Genomic DNA, 18,390 nt, shown 5'->3' with positions numbered 1-18,390 from the left:
TAGGCTATCTTCAATTTTCTTTCTTGTTAAATTTCTTATTGTTTTCAGAAAAAGTGTTTTACTATAATTTTTTTTTTTTTTTTATGATAGTCACAGAGAGAGAGAGAGAGGCAGAGACACAGGCAGAGGGAGAAGCAGGCACCATGCACCGGGAGCCCAATGTGGGATTCGATCCCGGGTCTCCAGGATCGCGCCCTGGGCCAAAGGCAGGCGCCAAACCGCTGCGCCACCCAGGGATCCCTATAATTTTTTTTTTTAAAGATGAATACTGGCTGGCTCAGTCAGTGGAGCGTGTGACTCTTAACCTCAAGGTTGTGAGTTCGAGCCTCTCATTTGGTATAGAATTTACTTAAACAAAATCTTTTATATACACAGACATATATATATGTGAATACTTAGAGTTTGGCACATTATAGTTACAAAGTATTTTCAGACATGTTAGCAAACATGGTTCACAAAACAACCTATGAATTTGATAGAGTAGGTATTAGGATTACTCTTTTTTTCCTTTTTTAACAAGTGAGAAATCAAATAGGTTAAGTAATTTTCCCAGAGTCTCACAAGTGGTAGGTAGTAGAGTTAATCCAAACATAAGTATACTGAGTGGGAGAAGCATACCTACTCTGCTTACTTCTGCACTCTGGTGCCTCCCGAAGTGCTTTTCACATGGTAGGTGCTCAAAACCAGATCCAGAGGCATAACTTACATTTCCTGTAAGTTACATAATGTCTTTGTTCCACATCTTAGGAAATATCTAAGGTCTATGTGAACAAAACTGTCTCACAGGCCTATCACTCAGCCTTGAGAAACTGCTCTGGGAATATCTTTAAGGAACTAATCCCTCCTAAAATTGAAAGACTTTTTATTGGAGTGCTTTCTTTAACCAATGGCAACCTTATATAACTTCTTACAAATATAAGTTAGTATTGGTATATAAAAAGCCTATTTCTTCAAAGTTTATGCCTGATACAAAAACTTCACTGAAACACATATATTTGGCCAAGATAGAGTAATGGAAAGTGGATTTAGAGAAGAACTTGGAGGAGGGGGACTGGCACAGAAGCCTCTTATTCTTGTAAATTGGAAGCCCTATATCCCTTTATTTTTTTTTTTTTTTTTTTTTTTTTTAAAGATTTTATTTATTTATTCATGACAGTCACAGAGAGAGAGAGAGAGGCAGAGACACAGGCAGAGGGAGAAGCAGGCTCCATGCACCGGGAGCCCGATGTGGGATTCGATCCCGGGTCTCCAGGATCGAGCCCTGGGCCAAAGGCAGGCGCCAAACCGCTGCGCCACCCAGGGATCCCTATAATTTTTTTTTTTAAAGATGAATACTGGCTGGCTCAGTCAGTGGAGCGTGTGACTCTTAACCTCAAGGTTGTGAGTTCGAGCCTCTCATTTGGTATAGAATTTACTTAAACAAAATCTTTTATATACACAGACATATATATATGTGAATACTTAGAGTTTGGCACATTATAGTTACAAAGTATTTTCAGACATGTTAGCAAACATGGTTCACAAAACAACCTATGAATTTGATAGAGTAGGTATTAGGATTACTCTTTTTTTCCTTTTTTAACAAGTGAGAAATCAAATAGGTTAAGTAATTTTCCCAGAGTCTCACAAGTGGTAGGTAGTAGAGTTAATCCAAACATAAGTATACTGAGTGGGAGAAGCATACCTACTCTGCTTACTTCTGCACTCTGGTGCCTCCCGAAGTGCTTTTCACATGGTAGGTGCTCAAAACCAGATCCAGAGGCATAACTTACATTTCCTGTAAGTTACGTAATGTCTTTGTTCCACATCTTAGGAAATATCTAAGGTCTATGTGAACAAAACTGTCTCACAGGCCTATCACTCAGCCTTGAGAAACTGCTCTGGGAATATCTTTAAGGAACTAATCCCTCCTAAAATTGAAAGACTTTTTATTGGAGTGCTTTCTTTAACCAATGGCAACCTTATATAACTTCTTACAAATATAAGTTAGTATTGGTATATAAAAAGCCTATTTCTTCAAAGTTTATGCCTGATACAAAAACTTCACTGAAACACATATATTTGGCCAAGATAGAGTAATGGAAAGTGGATTTAGAGAAGAACTTGGAGGAGGGGGACTGGCACAGAAGCCTCTTATTCTTGTAAATTGGAAGCCCTATATCCCTTTAGATGCTAGTTGGAGAGTGGCTCTGAAGCCAAAGAAGCATCTGAGTCAGTGATCAAGAAACAGAATGTGGAAAAGGGCTTCCTTCAATGAATGAACACCAAGGATCAATGTCTGGACCAGAGAAACAATCTCACTGTAAGTACCCATGGATAGTTGTTAGGCTAGAAGTCCCCTGGCTTGTGTTCCGTACAACTGGCTGATCCTTTCAGATCTTAACCACTAAATTCCCTCCCGTGGTATGTAACTGGAATCATAAACATAACGGTGCAAAGACTGATCCTTTCCCAAGAATGAAAACACAGGAACCGATCCTTTCCCAAAGATGAAATCACCCATGACTCTCATAAGCTCTGGCTTTTTCAAGTCATGTAACTGGGTCAAGGCAAAAACTATGCTACCTATTGGGAAAATCTGGGGTGTGGACTTGGAGAGTTAAGAGCAGCAAGTACCCTTGTTGCAATTATAAGAGGGCCAAGGTTAAATCTTCAAGTCAGTTATAATCCCAGTACCAAATAATGCCAGGCACGTAGCCCATACTTAAACACATAATTTGTTGTTGATAGATATTTCACAAATTCCATGCAAAATCTCAGCAAATAAAAGCAGGTCAGGATTGTCAAAGAAAGGCAAACCAATGTCAATGAAAGGCGATGGGATGAGGCATTGAACAATTGCCATTAAGAGAAAATTCCCCAAAGATGAGGAAAGGACATGAAGGTAATTTTCCATACCAATGTCTACCTCACCAATAATCAGACCTGCTTATGTGTACATTTATGATCTACAATAACTTATAGGTGATGACAGGTATGAACAAGAAGAAATAGTAGCCTCCAGTATGATAGGTATTTTAACATATGATGAGATGGACAACATAAAAATTTGACTCCAGGTAAAATCTTAAGTGAAGAAATAAAATTTTCAACTATTATATTTGATATTTGGATTTGCTCTCAGCTACATTAAAATAAAATTTAAAAACCATCATGAGTTTGTCCCAAATTATAAGAATTATTATGAGACATATGAGAAGTATAAAGACACTGTTTTTTTTTTAGGAAGGTGAATCAAATGATCAACACTAAATAATTCGAAAAGAGTGATAAGATGTATGGTATATACAAATATTAAGGAAAACAGAGAAGATAAAGGTGAAGGAAGAAATTTAGGTCGAAATCTATATCTTCATTTAACTTTATCTCCATTTCCCCAATAAACAGAACACAATTTAACACCCTGTATCCATGGTTATATTTAATAGATGCTAATATTTTGCATATTTGCTGCAGAACATTTTTTAAATAAATAAAGCTGATGTATGTCATTCCCATGCAAGTTTTGTACTTCATCTACATGTTTATATAACGTCATGGATCTTGGGAAAAATATAACCCTTGTAGTTAAACATACGATAAACCAGTAACGTTTATTTAAAGTTTTGAAGTTATGAAGAACAAAGACACGCATATCATAAAATACTGCATACTGAGCAGGGATTTCCTCCTGGATGTTTGCAGCTCCAAGAACAAGGAGAATCTTTTCAAAATGTTGCCTGGAAGCCTGGAACATAACCTACAAATAAAGATGCTTCAATTATATAAATGATCATACTTTGAATACTACTGAAAGAAAAAACGAATTCTGATATTTTTTAGCAAAATGGCATGTGTTATTAAAATAATGCTTGAAGCCATTAAACTCAACAGAACAAACTGCACAGTTAATACCTACCTCGCCAGAAATCTTTAACAGGATTACAAAGAGTCCCTAATGTCTTTTGAAGATTCATTTATGACTGAGATAATAAGAAGTCATTAGTTTTGCATCAAGGTTGAAAGGTAGACACACAGAAGAGTGGACCCTGACTGAGAGCCAACTCCCAGGTGAAACATTAAATATGACAAGAATGTTAACAGCTGATAATAAAAAAAAAAAGATCTTGTCATGCCTCAGTTCAATAAAATGTTTATGGCACAGTTATTGGGTCTGCTCAAATATTGCAAGAAAAGAAATAGAGTTATGGTTTCAAGCAGATATTGACATTGAATCCTCCTTATCAAAAATTGAAAAGAAAATTTACAAAGAATGTCAAGCTGACAACCCAAACTATTTCACTAGATGAACATAATAATTAGTACTGTGCAGAAAATGTCCCGATTGTAGTTAGATAAAATTAAGAGCAATTTTATATCAAAGCAGAGGATTTACTAGGGTCCTTCCTCATGCAGATGAGCCTTTTAAAATTAATCATTGCATTCAAAACAAAGTACCTAACAAAAACTGGCTATCACAGAAGCTTGTGATCTTCTTGATGTTCCTTATGATAAAATGTGATTATTTCTAACATGACTTCTAACATATTTCACTTCATTTCTTTGGTTTAAACTTAATTTTTGATTGTTTGTTTGCTCTAATTGATGTAAAGGAGAAGACTTACATCGTAATTCAAGCAATTGAGACCTGAGGAGCATTCCCATCCCCATTATTAACTTCTTTCCTTGTCCATGCCACTGTTCACTCTGATGGACTTTAGTTTTCTGATATTTACGTATTTCAAGGTTACTTTATGACATAATAAGAACAGCGTCTAGAGCTCTCAGTTTATAATTCAGTGTTCTACACGGGCACTGTGAAATTTCCCTGTATGAGAGTCCAACTTCTGTATTTCCAAAGGTAATTTCTTTAGTCTGCCTCTTACCTAAACTGGAAAAGCATTTGTTGAGACTTTTCTAATGGAGTCGAAAAATAGAGAATTAACAGTTTCCTGGATATAAGTCAATGTACCCTAACCATAAACTCATTCATTTTTCTTGAATTCCTAAAGTAATTTACAGGCTCCCCTTACTTTACTGTGAATTCTATGCCTCATTAGCATACAAAATAATTCAAGTCTTTTTTTTTTTTTTTTTTTTTTTTTAATTCAAGTCTTGAATGTTCAAAAAGCAATGTCTTATATGCTTAATGCTGATTGGGTCTGTAGTAGCAAAGTGGGAATCTCAGCCCTGATCCTGAAATATAGATAATATGAATGAAAAAATGTTTAAATATCTTTTTCGTCTTAATTAAAGGATTTTTGCCTGTTTTATGAAATCAGATGTTGGGATTATAATCACTGTTAAATGACTTACACCAGAAGGTAGTACTTTGTCGTGCTTGAAAGTGTGGAGTCAAACTAAATGGCTTCAATTCCTGAAGTTCTAAGTAGTGGTTGATGTTGGGAAGTTATCTTAAACCCTTGGGTTTCTGTTTTATCCACTTTAAAATAATAACGTTTGGATTCAATTAATTAAACCATGTAAGGACCTTAAAATCACTCCAAGTAGATAACAAGTATTCAATAAATGTTAGCTATCATTATTATTGTGCCAACTTACCAAACACTTTCTTGTTTCTTAAGATTTCTTCATTTATCTTAGAGACAGAGTATGTTTGTGTGAGAGTGAGTAGGGGGAGGGGCAGAGGGAAGAATCTCAAGCAGACTCCCTGCTGAGTGTGAAGCCTGATGTCCATCCCACCACCCATGAGATCATGACCTGAGCAGAAACCGAGAGTCAGACACTTAACTGACTGAGTCACCCAGGCACCCCCCATACACTTTATTATAATAAAATCCCATAGTAGCCAAAAAGGTATGACTGTGGCAATGTATTGTCTTTTATAATATTGTAAAAAAAAAACTTCCTTCAAAAAATTGGAAGATATTTCACATTCAAATTCATCATCATTACAATTTGCTAGACTTTCTATATAAAATGCAGGTCCTCATGTGAGGTAAATGTTAAAAATTTGGGGCAACTGTTGTGTTTGTATAATCCATTTCTCAAAAACTGACAAGCTGATTACTCTTTGCCCTAATATATAACATCCAAACTACCAGGAGAAAAAAAATGGTCACAATACACTAGAAAGAAAAAAGTATTCAAAGTGTAACAACAAAAAAATAATAGCCTCTCAAGCATTTATCAAAGTAAAACAGCAATAAATTCTAATCAATGGTATGTCAGTTCCCATTAAGAAAAACTATACCTGTTACGCCTTCTCCATTCTAACATCAAGTTTTCACCTGTAAGAAGTGAAATGTAAAACCTTAAAATCCGAATTTAACAAGCAGATGGTAGCTGTCTGGAAATGCAATTTTTTTAAAAAAGTGAAACAAAATTGTAAATGGTTCTAAGAAGAACAAGCTTGTAGCATTAATACAAGGACACATGTATGCAGAAGCTGCACCCTTTGTGGAGTGAGACTTTCATGACTGGATGATTTTTTTGTAGTACAAGGATTTATTTCTGTTGGTACAATTTTCTCAAACACCACTAGTTCCCTGTTTTAACCTTCTTACCTTGACTTAGGTTTGGTGAGGCCAGAAGCAGATCAAGAGAAAAAGCAGAGTTTTACAGTTTTTCTATATCCACAGCTCCCTGGGGGAGAACACTGCAGCCGCACAGGGTCACTCAAGTAAAGCACTAAAATCTAAAATGAGTCAGAGGAAGAAAACCTATGTGGGTAAGCACCTTTATTGTTTTCAAGGGAAGCAATGAGCAAGGCAGACTAAACAGGTTTAGGATTGATTAGTTATGTTTGAAAATAGTGTGCCTGTGAAGTTCATGTCCACTGTGACTGTTAAAGCTATGGTTTTGAGCTATGGAAAGTCTCCAGGTGTTTTTGGGTGAGCCAGCATCTTCCTGGGAACAGCTAGTGACCATTCAGTAGATGTCAAAGCATCAATTTACAGAAATTACGAGTATGATTAATACAACACAAGAGGGCTTGTTCGGTTATATAAATGTTATTTGTTCTTGGTTTTCAGAGAAGTCTTGAATAACTAATACAGAAGAATATTTATAAGAGGCATATTCAACTTATCCATACTTCCCTCTCAGCCATTTTTCTATTTCATCCCTATTTTCCTGACCGCTACCTCAGAACATGTGATTTATTTTTTCATCCTCCCCCGCATGGATGCCAATGTGATTAATTCATTAGATCAAAATAAAAGTAGTTTCATTTGTTATCTTTCCTGCGTAAAGGAGTGCATTTTACAAGAGGATGCAGAGCAGGGGTTCTCCAACTTGGCTACATGGTAGCATCATCTGTAGAGAGTGGGAAAACTTACTTGGTAATAAGAGGGTGCCACTTCCAGAAAGTCTGGTTTAATTGCTCGCAAGGTAGCCTGAATGCCGGCTTGTGGGTTTTTTTAGCACTCCAGAACTGATTCAAATGTGCAATAAAAGTTGTGAACCACTAGTCTAGAGCAATGATTTCCATGTTTTTTCTTGTATTGTTATGATGTCCCATTTTGATCAATATATAAATATCACTCCCCCAGGTCTTTATGAAATATCTTTTTCGTGGATCAAAGCGCTAAGGAAAGGACAGTGTTTTTCAGAACCAGTACATTACCAGTGATAGAACTGCTGAAAGCCATTTTCTCTCCTAGTGTCCTTTGGATCAGGCCACAGAGGCCACCACTAAGGATGATTCCATTTATTTTTGTTTTGGTAAAAAGGTCAATGGTGCACTAGAGCTCCTAGAGAGGAGAGAGGTCTTCATGAAACACAGTCTTCACCCGAATCTCCTTCTGCTACCAGAACGGTCTGCCTCTGCAGTTTAGCCCAAGGGAGGAAGAAGTGCTGAAAATTGTTCCTCTCTCACTAACTAGCTTTTACACGTGGCCTCAGTGGCTTCTTTACCGAATACTGTTATGCATCCTAGAAGATTAAAATAAATATATAGATAGCTCCCTATCTTCAAAAGTTTATAATGGACTGAGTAAAAATGATACATACTAGTTAATAAAACTGTGAAGTAAGAACATTGGCTATTAAATGGGTTCTATGAGTAATTGAGAAAATAAGTGTCTTAAAACAGTATATTTAGATGTTGGTTGACAAAATGCAGAGATGTTCTATCAAGGCAGAGAGAAATAGACTAGATAAAAACTTGACTCTGTACCAGTCACAAGCCAACTCTGGGTAGTGGATCCCATTTGGAAGGTTGCCTGTTTTGGGATGACCTGCCAAAGAAAGATATCCACAAGTTAAGGTGACTGAAAAGAAAAAAAAAATGAAAAGAAGGCAATTTGTAGACACAAGAAATTTATCTAAAATTGTGTCCACAAATGGAATTTTATTGGAACACTGACAGGCTCATTTGGTTCTCACCAAGGCCACTTCCCCATTACAACAGGAGAGCTAAGTGGTGGTGATGAAGACCACGTGGCCTGGAAAGACTAAAAGACTCACTGTGCTTTCCAGAAAAAGTCTTCCCATTTTAATTTTACAAATTAAAAAGAGGGGGAGGAGGAAGGAAAAGGTTGGACAGAGTGGTAGGATGGGTTTGTGAAGTCGTGAGAACAAAGCACAGACATTGGGAAAGAGGGAACCAATGTGGGAAAGAAGCTGATCTGTTTTAAGGAGCACGGAAGCTAAAGTGAGATACATTTATTTAACAGGTCTTTGTCGGGGCACCTGGGTGGCTCAGTCAGTTAAGTGGCCAACTCTTGATTTTGACTCAGGTCATGATCTTAGGTTCTGGGATTGTGCCCACATCTAGCTCTGCATTTAGCAGGGAGTCTTGCTTGGGATTCTCTCTCTCCCTCACCCTCTGCCTCTGTCCCTGCCCCAACTTAGGCATGCAATCTCTTGCTCTAGGTCTCAAAAGTAAATAAATAAATCTTTAAAAAATTGTTTTTCAAATGTTTAAACCAATATGCTAAGTTCTGAAAGGATAGGAATTTTTAATTATGCCCTCCTAGAACTAATGTAATCTTGAAGGCAAGATATAATGCACACAACCAATTAAATAGTTATTAATTGTATTCACCTACACTGAATACCTGTTTATAAATTGGAGGCTAGCTATAAATCTGACACCTTCCTTGACATATGTTTTTCTTGACTTTACTTTTTATCTTAGGTACATTTACTGTGACATTGTTCATTTCCTTTACACTTTGACAAACTAACCTCGCCTCTCTGGTTTGGTTTGCATACCACTCCTTTTTAGATGTGTTAGAGCTATTCTCATGTCATGAGTAATGTCTATGAAAAGGATTACATGAAGGTATTCTGTAACCCTTTTAGTATTAAAATATTTTATGACTTTCATTCTTGATTAATGTAAAATACTAGAACTTGAATCCTTCATCATACCTCTGCTATGTGAGATTTATGTAAATGTTAGGCCCTTGTCATTCTGATGCATTCTGGAGAATAATTTAAGTGGTATCCTTGATGTTAAAGTATCAAAAGTATCCAGATAAATCTGGGAAGCTTTTATAAAAGCAAATTGATGGATAGTGAAAAAGTAGAAGAGCTCACAAGATGCAGATGAGAACATTGAAAGAGAGTGGAAGCTTTTTCATTCTGTCTTTCTTGATAAACGTCCCCTTTGCATATTTATGGAAGAGGGGGGCTGAACTAGGAGAAAACCAGAAACAATGTGGAAAAGGACCTAAGCCACATAGGCTTTTGGAAATCCTTCTATTGTTAAAGTGAGATGGAGGCATTTCACGTTTCCTTTCCTACAAGCAGTTGACATTTCATGAAAAAGGAAACCTCCCTAGCAATCTACAAGTTAAATTTGACTTTGTCTTCATCAAGTCAAACCCATAGGGTGGTCATCCCTCTGAGAACGTTGGAGAGGGAAGTGGTAATTGAAAATGATGAAATCATAGATTTGGTGCAAAATAGTAATCATCTTTATTTATGGGGCAGAACAGTTGAGAAATTTTTCACATGGGAATAGAAACCTGATCACCTCTGCTTATTACAGGTTCTCCTTGAGAAAGTTCCCTAATTTATCTAACACTCAGTTCCTTCACTATAAATCATAGTGATATGAATTCATAGATATGTTGTGAGAAAGATAGAATGACAGGTACATGGAGAGAATGATGGGTAGATACATAGTAACATATAAGGGGAAAAAAATCAATAAATATAGTACCAGGACCTACATTCTGCAAGAGTGCCAGTGATCAGAGATGATTGGACAGTTAAGCCTGGGATGAAAGGAGAATGGTGGCAAATTAACATGGTTTTTTGAGCCCTTCTAAAGAAATCAACTCTACCCACCGAGGCCGTGTATTGCACTGCTCTGCTGCTATGGTTTCACACCAGGCCTCATGATGTGAGGGTGTTCTCAGTAAATCAGAGTTTAAATCATTTTCTGCTCTTCCTGCATTTGATAACCTCATTTCCTCTAATATACAACAGCTGCTTCAAAACCTGCTGTTATTTTGTTCATGCTGAAATCACGACAGTCAACTTATGCTGCACATCTCTTTGGTGACAGTAAACTGGTTGCATTCTAGGACTTCGTTGATGTGCTTCTCATCTCTGATCTCTCAATTCTTAGGAAGAGCCCATAGGTGGCATTGATATCAGAACCCGAGACATGATCTCCATAGCAGGTCTACTACCACAGCAGAGGGAGCTTTAGGGCTTACAGGGCTTTTAATTTGGTTTAAAGCTGCATTTCAGAGTGACACAATACTCTCTTAGTCCACTAAAGGACATATCGGACACACTTTGATTTATTTCCTACTCCTTTTCTGACTATGGCTAATAAGGAACGACTCTAATTGAGCATAGCTCTTTGATCTCTTGTAGCATATTGCTTTGAAAGAGTTTATTACAGCTGTTAAAAGGGAGCTATAAAGATACAGATCCTAATAAAACATCTTATTTGGTTAAACATTAGGGCAGGAGTTTTTCAATAGCTGTTAATACTTGTTTTCCATATAAAGTTATTCTTGGATCTCAGATTTCATAGGACACAGCCAATTTACTAAAAGAGAAATTATGAGTAGAGAGGCTGTTTGACACCATCATTGTAATTGGGATAGGCAATGAATGAGATGCCCCAGCTGCAAATGTTGATAATGAATGTTTACACATAGCGCCCCAAAACATGGCCAATTTCAATTTTATTCAAACAAATAGTTGATAGAACTAGGTAAAATAGAAAATTGTTGCAACTGGTGAATAAAATACATATTCAAGATGTTCCAAATGAATACAAGCATGCAGTAAGTATGTGGCAGGTATATGTGCTGATAGCCAGGTATTGATTATTGAATTGGATTTTAAGGAAAAGGGTACAGCCCTCAGGAAAGGAATAGAAAAATTAATGTATGTAAGGAACTGTGGTACTAGATGGCTTGAATAGAAATCCAGGAAAAAAAATATATATTTATTTATATTTATATTTATATTTATATTTATATTTATATACATAAATATATTTATATTTATATACATAAATATATATTTATATAAGTATAAATATATATTTATATAAGTATAAATATATTTATTTATATTTATATACATAAATATATATATTTATATAAGTATAAATATATATATTTTTTAGTCTGAAGCATATGTGGTTGAGAAACATGTTAAGAAAATAATCCAATCAAAAACTTGGGGAAGGGACAAATGTGAAAGAAATAGGGCCCACAGAAACAGTTATACCACCTCCCTGGGAGATATCCTGTACTTTCATGAGGAGGACTTTCAAGTATGGAAAACAGAATGAGGGCAGCCCCTGTGGCACAGTGGTTTAGCGCCGCCTGCAGCCTGGGGTGTGATCCTGGAGACCCAGGATGGAGTCCCAAGTTGGACTCCCTGAATGGAGCCTGCTTCTCCCTCTGCCTATGTCTCTGCCTCTCTGTCTCTCTCTGTGTGTCTCTATGAATAAATTAATAAAATCTTATAAAAAAAAAAAAACAGAATGACACCTCTCACCTTCTCAACATGTTGAACGTTGCTAATAGGTCACGTGTTCCTGAAAAGCAGTAGTTGATGGTTGTTTGTAAATCAGATATAGGTAGATCAAGCCATTTCTGAAATGAAAATACACAACTAATAATCACAAGACACCTCATCAGTCCAGACTGTGAATGCCTTGGTCAGGTCTCACTATTTTTATAACTATCCCAGAAATGAGCATATTTCTTTCTGTCCTGTGATCCAAGATTTTCCTGCATTATTCAACCAAACTTCAAAACCTAGTCACTGCTAAATTTCTTTTTGGATACTTTGTCAATTTGTTCCAATGGGATTATTTAAACTAAAACAGTGTTTAGACTATTTCTTTAGTCATTCCTTATTTTCTGAGTCCTGACACTGTGATGGGTACTGGGGGAGGAATGCTGAACACAGCAGGCACTGCTCTTATATTTATGAATCTTCCATTTCAGTGGGTCTTAGAGCCAAAGTGACCTAGGAACAAATGCTTTATGTACTGTTTCCTAGTTCTGGGACACTGAAGAAGCCACTTAATCTCTACCAGCTGCTTTTCTTAAAGCCTAATATATCCTCTCTTTGGATTCCAATAACAATTTCATTACCTTGAAACCTATATCATTTTCAGTCAAATAAATATGAGATGTATTTCAACGAAGATACCCTTTTCCCTTAAATCATGAATAAATCTTCTACATAACAGAGTAGAGAGCATTCAGTTCTCTATGCAAGAAAACACAGATGTATCATCAAATTAAAATTAATATATATTTAATACATCAATACACATATGCTAGAGCTTGACAGATTTTTCAAGATTCGTATAATACCAACTACAGTCCTTTTATGTCAATCCAAGAACCACTTCATATTTGCACATCTCTATATATACTTTGAAAAAAATATATGAATGTAACACTCCTGCTTCTCATTTGCCTGGGTAACTACCATATTTGGAAGCATCCCCCAGGGAAATCCAAGGAAGAGGAAGGTTGTTATCTTTGAAAGTAAGATCTTAATTCTAGATCACAATTCTTCCCTTCAGGACCAAAGTGCAGACAAAGTACAAGTTACCTGCCACTTGATACAATGACATGGCTCGTAAGTTGGTTTTTCAGAACTTTGTATAACAATATACATTTACATATTACACAGAGAAACTAAAGACAGGACCTATTCTTCGGGGACCCACCTCACCATCCCTGCCTTCCTATTTAATTGTTGTACTACAGTTTCACTTCAGAGACAGGATATTATCTAATGACAGTTCCTTCTATATTTTTCCTTTCTTAGTATCTTCTGTTAACAATTCCTTTTGCAAATGTTATTGAGGTTACTATGTTTAATGCACCTGTTCTCCTGTGCCTGAAATATGTGGTAGAAGAAGGGAAAATTTATGAAAATGATGTTTGAACATCCTGCATCATCTGAATGTCTTTTTAAAAATATTGCTACTGGGAATGTAATTCCACTGACCCTTGGGTGAGTGTCAAGGGAATGTCATCTATCCAAGTGGACCTACAATCCAGTGACTGTATAGCCATATGCCTAAGCACCAATTGTCTTAATAGACAATGCATCTCTGCAAAGTTTTCGTTACTATTTACACAGATAAGTTATAATCGCTATGTGACAGTTAAGGTGTTATGCCCTAGACAGATTTTCCCCAGATGTACTGCATGAAATTGACATTTTCAAGTTTCTTCAGCAGGATATAAAGATTTTATATAAATGGAAATTTTCCATTTCCTAAGTGACATTCTAAATGCTATAACTGGCTTATACAGGTACCAGACAAGAATTTTATTCATTCTAACTCAAGAAATATGCAAGGAACTAATTGTCATAAAATCTCTATTTTTACTGATTGTGTCTATTCACTAAAATAATCTTCCCCTGACCAAATATGAAAATATCTGAATTTATAAATATTCTCCTACATCTTTCTTTATTAGCCACCATTCCTAACTATCAGAACAATACAACAAACAAATTAAATGAATCAGATGAGGCCCTCTCGCTTCTCTCTTATATTGTGCATAATTAAAGACACAGCAGACAAAAAGATTCTAGTAATGATTTGTAAGAAACTGATATGCTCCCATTTGTAGTATTTAGTAATCATTCCTAATTATCTCACAAATCTTACTGGAAGGAAATTTAACTCACAGAATTTATAATATTATATATTATCCTTTCCCTTTATATTATTATATATTATCCTTTCCATTTTATGGTATATTAACACACCATTGAGTGTTTCACTCTGAGTAGATTCCCCTTCTTGGGGAAGCACTCATACACAAGGCCTGCTGCTGCCAGTGTCCCTGCCCCTCCGGCCATAGCGATATAAGAACAGATGCCTGGCCCAATGTATGATAATTATGCTCTTTTTCTCGGATATTAGAATCTTGGAAAAAGAAAGAGAGAGAAAAAGACTGAGGGTAATAAGATCTCAGCTCATTAAAGTTAGCATAATAGAAGTTGTGTCTCCACATCTCTGTTTCTGATACGAACAGAATTACCTACCACCTGTACCACCTACAACTTGATCATTCAATTCTCCCCAACATTTTATGCCGTAACCCCCACCAGACAGTCAATATTTTTTTTTACTCTAGTTGTTTAAGATAGTAAGAATACATTCTCATCGCTAGTTACCAAAAAGGAAGTTTAGTCACATTTTTCAAGGATAAAAATATTCCTTTTTAAGCCACCACTTGGTTTTCTTTAGAGGAATAATATTGCTAAAATGTATCTATAAAAAGAGATAAACCTCTGAGAATGCCCAAGTACTATTTTGTAAGATCCTCTAGCATCATCTGAATGTTTGTTTTAATAATACCCTCATAGTATAAATAGAAGTGGAATTTTTCAAGTGTTTAAAATCAAAACATATTTTCCTGTGCACTCATTAAGCTCTTTTTGTCACTAATGTAACAACATGTTTTTTGACAATTTCAAATCAAGGACCTATGCCATTATTATTTTACACAATTTGCTGCTGTAATTATTTTCATGGAGCATGACTGAGCTAGAATTGTCCTCTTTTATCATGATTTCTGGAAATAATCAAAATATTTCTTACTATAATAGCAGCAATATATTTACTTAACATGTAATAATATTATTTAAATTATTGATATGCAAAGTAAGCAAAACCCCTTTCTCCAGATCACTGAGCTTAAACTTTTTATGTTGCTGACTCTTTCTCTTTCTCTTCCTCTCTTTCTCTCCCAGCTCTACTCTTTAAAATCGGCACTATTTCTCAAGAGGAAGAAAGCAGTTCATCATTGGCAAACAATCTCTCTCTCTCTCTCTCTCTCTCTCTCTCTCTCTCTCTCTCTCATTATCACACATCTCCAATTCTGCCTCTGACAGAGATTCTCTCTCAGAGGCCTTTGAAGGCTTATCTGATGCATCAAATCTACAAATGACTCTTATTATATCATCTCTTACAATGCCTGGTTGTGGGATTTTAGTTCATTGAATTTTTAAAATAATTTTGAATTATTTAAGTGCTAAACGATCCTTGTAAATCCCTAAAAAGTAGAGAGATAAAATAAATAAATGGATAAAGTCTAAATAAATCTTAGAGAATACAATGAACATCATACGTGCCTCCCCCACCAGAAATAAAAACTAGTAATATTTTGGCGTAATTTCTATTCATGGTAACTCAGGATTGTTCTTCATGAAGTCTGACTGTGGTCCAGATTTCCACCACATTTCACCTCCACTTTCTTCAGCAACAGACTTCCCATCCTTTAGCTAATAACCACATTACTGCCCACCTAAGGACTTCATTTTGCATGCTCCTTGTAGCTCCCTAGGGCCATGTAGGTCAATTATAGCCATGGAGATGGGAGCAGATGTGCTTCTTCTTGGTCACCGTCCTGAAAAGGAAAGAGTACATTCTCCCTTATCCTTTTCATCTTCCTTCTGTCTAGAAGTCAATGCAAACTGGTTCATTGATCCTCCAAATGGGAACTTCATGTAAAAGAAGGAAATGTTGCTCTAAGGGTTCTAAATTACCGTCTTCCACACTATCTATTTGAAAAAGGAAAAGTCTATCTTAAGTTGTTATATGTAAAGTCTTACATTGTGAAACTTTAGACTATATTCAATCCAAACCAGACATTTGTACTGGAAGTCGTCTGCTGCTCTCACACACCCTAGAATAGATGATACTGGCTTAACAGTGGGGTGAGGACACAGACTGTTGCGCATTAGGAGTTGGTTGTGTTAAGCTGGAAAGCAGACCGTATGCCAACAAAACAAATAATGACAGCCCAAGCCTAGCTCTTTATATGGATAAAAGGAAATTTTATTAAGCTGCTGGGAGATGGTAAACCCGGGCACAGGATCAATAAATGAGAGACTTTAGGTTTAAGAACTGTATCTAAGGAGAATTAGGGAAATATTGCCCAAAGGATATAGACTTCCAGTTATAAGATGAATAAGTTCTGGGGATCTAATGTGCAGTTTGCTGATGATAATTAGCAATATAGTATTGGATACTTGAAAGCTTCTAAGACAGTAGATTATAAATGGTCTCACCACAAGCAAGAAATGAGAATTATATGAAGTGAGGGAATGGTACATAACACTGTGGAATCATTTTACAACACATAAGGGTCAAATCAACACAAATATAGTTTACTCAGTGTTACATGTCAATTATATCGCAATAAAGCTGCAAGGTGCAAAAACGAAAAAAAGAAAAAGAAAAAGAAAAAGGACAGCCTGGAAAAGGATCCTGTTCTGCAAGTCTATTACTCAGAAAAACCTACTTTTATTTATTTTTATTTTTTAAATTATTTTTTTTGGGGGGGGGGGTTGGTAGGCAAAGGCAGAGGAAGAATCTCAGGCAAGCTCCATGCCTAGCATGGAGCCCAGTGGGGCTTGATCACATGACTGTGAGATCATGACCAGTGCTGAAATCAAGAGTCAGACATTTGGAGCACATGAGTGGCTCATTAGTTAAGTATCCAACTCTTAGTTTCAGGCTCAGGGCATGATCTCAGGGTCATGAAATCAAGCCTCGTATTGGACTCTGTGCCCAGTGTGGACTCTGCTTGAGATTCTCTCTCACTTGCTCCTTCTGCCCCTTCCCCTGCTCAGGCTCTCTCACTTTCTCTCTCTCAAATAAATAAATCTCTTTTAAAAAAAGATGTTTAGCTGATTAAGCCACCTAGGTGCCCCTCAAATAAGTACAATTTTAAAACAGAATAAAAATACAATTTAATAACATCACAAGTCTAACAACACTCAACTGTAAATTACCTAATGACAATTATAGCATTAACACTGTACTTAGTGTAATTAAAAATTGACACTAAAAAAAAAGAACCTATATCTAGACACAATTTGCATTGATGACTCCTTTCACATGGAACTGACTGGAAAGCAAATCAAATACACTTACTACATTATGAGGGCTTTTTATTGCCAGGGAAAGCACAACCTTATTTAAAATGCCTATAATTGTTTGATTCCTAAAGCAACTCCTGTGCCCCCAAATTGTACAAACTGTGTAGCCCTCAAGGAGAGCACATTTTCCAATGCACACTTCAAATGTATTCATAAAAGAAAATGGACAAAGGGTCCAGAGAAGCAAATGGACAATGGAGTTCCTCTGGAGACCAGAACAAGAAGCAACCAAGCACATTTTACATGCCAATACTTGCTCAGCAGGATTTGATTATTGCTATGGGCAAGTGACTGCTCTGTGTTCTCTTTATTCGCTTTTCTGAATGAGATTTTTAATTGAAGTTATCTTGGTCTTTCTCCATTATTGCTTAATGTGTATAGAGAAGGAGCAGCTAATTTATCTATTGGTTTATAGGTCACCAAAACACCAGGAACCACATACTGACTTATTGGAAAGAACCAACAGAGGAGGTTGACATTTTAAAAGTAGTGACTGGATATGGCTTTCCTTGTTATTCGTGGAGGTGATTGTGTGGGTTCTATGAGTGTGGTAAGAGGAATGCAGAATAATATTAGGGGAGTCACGGAGCTGGAATAAGGTATAGACTCCTGGCTGTTTGCTGATATGTATCCATTCTTTCTTCAATAATGGAACTTCCAGGTTTAGCTGGGTAAATAACCACACAGATGGTTCCCACTGCTAGACTCCCTTGCAGCTTTGTGTGGACATGTGACAACATTCTAACCAAGAAGGTATGAGCTGAAGTAATGATGCCACTTCCTGGTAGTACCTCTGAAAACAATTCTGTGCTTATCCATCTGTCCTCTTTTTCCATTGTGAACTGAGAGAGGGTGTGGAGAGTAGTGACTGCTTGAGAATCTGAGTTAGAAGTCACTCTGAGGATGGCAAGGCACCTGATCAGCTGCAGGGCAGTAGCCTCTGACCTGTGACATGAAAAAGAAATAGCATTTAAGCTACTTCTCTTGCTTGCAACATTTTAACTTATAATCAAATGCCCTGAGGAAAAAAATACC

The 18,390-nt window shown here is 36.4% G+C and overlaps 2 long non-coding RNA genes across 2 annotated transcripts in view; both read right to left on the bottom strand.

Moving 5' to 3' along the window:
* Nucleotides 1-3,574: 3,574 nt before the first annotated feature.
* Nucleotides 3,575-4,996, bottom strand: LOC140626661 (uncharacterized). Its single transcript, XR_012025714.1, has 2 exons — nt 4,605-4,996; nt 3,575-3,739 (listed from the first exon to the last, which is right to left on the bottom strand). It is a non-coding gene; the product is annotated as an uncharacterized lncRNA (long non-coding RNA).
* Nucleotides 4,997-8,111: 3,115 nt separating this feature from the next.
* The window catches only part of LOC140626662 (uncharacterized), a 111,562-nt gene continuing 101,283 nt past the window's right edge, over nt 8,112-18,390 (bottom strand). The window contains exons 5-7 of the long non-coding RNA XR_012025715.1: nt 18,147-18,300; nt 11,923-12,020; nt 8,112-8,180 (exon numbers count right to left, since the gene is read on the bottom strand). This is a non-coding gene — a long non-coding RNA (uncharacterized lncRNA). The remainder of the gene's footprint in view (nt 8,181-11,922; nt 12,021-18,146; nt 18,301-18,390) is intronic.

Source organism: Canis lupus, chromosome 38 (assembly GCF_048164855.1).
Source record: "Canis lupus baileyi chromosome 38, mCanLup2.hap1, whole genome shotgun sequence".
NCBI lineage: Eukaryota > Metazoa > Chordata > Mammalia > Carnivora > Canidae > Canis > Canis lupus.
The sequence above is the reverse complement of the archived record's forward strand: the minus strand, read 5'-3'. Positions and strand labels throughout refer to the sequence as shown.